This window comes from Branchiostoma belcheri, unplaced genomic scaffold, assembly GCF_001625305.1.
Source record: "Branchiostoma belcheri isolate BF01 breed outbred unplaced genomic scaffold, Haploidv18h27 scaffold85, whole genome shotgun sequence".
Taxonomy (NCBI): Eukaryota; Metazoa; Chordata; class Leptocardii; order Amphioxiformes; family Branchiostomatidae; genus Branchiostoma; species Branchiostoma belcheri.
Genome location: NW_017804520.1, coordinates 832,635 through 833,629, shown reverse-complemented (window position 1 = coordinate 833,629; position 995 = coordinate 832,635). Strand labels below are relative to the sequence as shown.

The window sequence follows — 995 nt, the reverse complement described above, 5'->3', positions numbered from 1 at the left end:
GTATTACTAGGAATATCGCACGAGTTTCTCACACTGTGAGAGTTTGTTCTGCTGACCCCTTTGTAACGATATCGGTAAAAATGAAATCCAGTTCTTCTGAAGACAACATGCAGTTTATTTTCGCGGCACACCGTGCCCTTCCCAACAGCACAACAGCATTTTTCACGTGTGTAGAATCGTGTATGCATCGATATTCCCGCTCAGGTCCCGCACCGCGCCGCTCGAATTTCCCGGAGCCGATGAGAGTAAACCATACAAGGTATTAAATTTTAATTAAACCAAGGACTGGCTCAACAATTTTTGTCAGATCTTAGAATGTCCTACTAAGAAATCTTCTGTAATTTCCTTGGTTGAGGCGAACTGAGATTCGATTGACGAATAGACGAAATGTGTACCCAGCAAAACATCAAAAATGCGTTCCCAAAATACAGGAAATGGCGTTTCCAGAGGGTCGAGATTTTCAAATTCATTCGTTTCCAGAGGGTCGAGATTTTCAAATTTTCCCGGGGAGCAAGCCCCGACCCCCCTTGTGTATTGTGGAAGAAGTTCGTGGACGTCATACAGTCGAATAGCGAGTAAGAAACTTAGCTACAAAGTACTAGAAATTTAGCTTCATGTAGCAGCAAAATTTCCCCCCGAAAATGCAGGAAAACACGTTTCAGAGGGTTAAAATCTCAAATTTTTCCGGGGGAGCGTGCCCCCGGACCCCTCTAGGTTCGGCGGCTCACGCCTTCGGCGCTCGATAGTGGGTTCCATACAAATCTCGCCCCCCACTGACGGTCAAGAGTTCCTGCCGCCGCCTCTACCTACTCAGGAGCTATATTTTTGGTACCCCAAACGAGGTTTACTAAGTCCATTATTCCCTAAATGACACACAATGACCGTTCGGTTCTGTTTCATATGGAAGAATTCATAGACGAAACTCTAGAAGGAGCATTAAACTTAGCTTGAAATAAAACAAAAATTTAGGGCTCAAAATGCTGGAAATAGCGTTT

At 44.5% G+C, this 995-nt stretch overlaps 2 protein-coding genes across 2 annotated transcripts in view; both read left to right on the top strand.

Moving 5' to 3' along the window:
* LOC109487032 (importin subunit alpha-3-like) overlaps positions 1–995 on the top strand; it is a 32,619-nt gene that overhangs the window by 835 nt on the left and 30,789 nt on the right. The window lies entirely within an intron of this gene.
* The window catches only part of LOC109487029 (TBC1 domain family member 24-like), a 29,448-nt gene that overhangs the window by 24,008 nt on the left and 4,445 nt on the right, over positions 1–995 (top strand). The gene's annotated exons all lie outside the window — the stretch shown is intronic.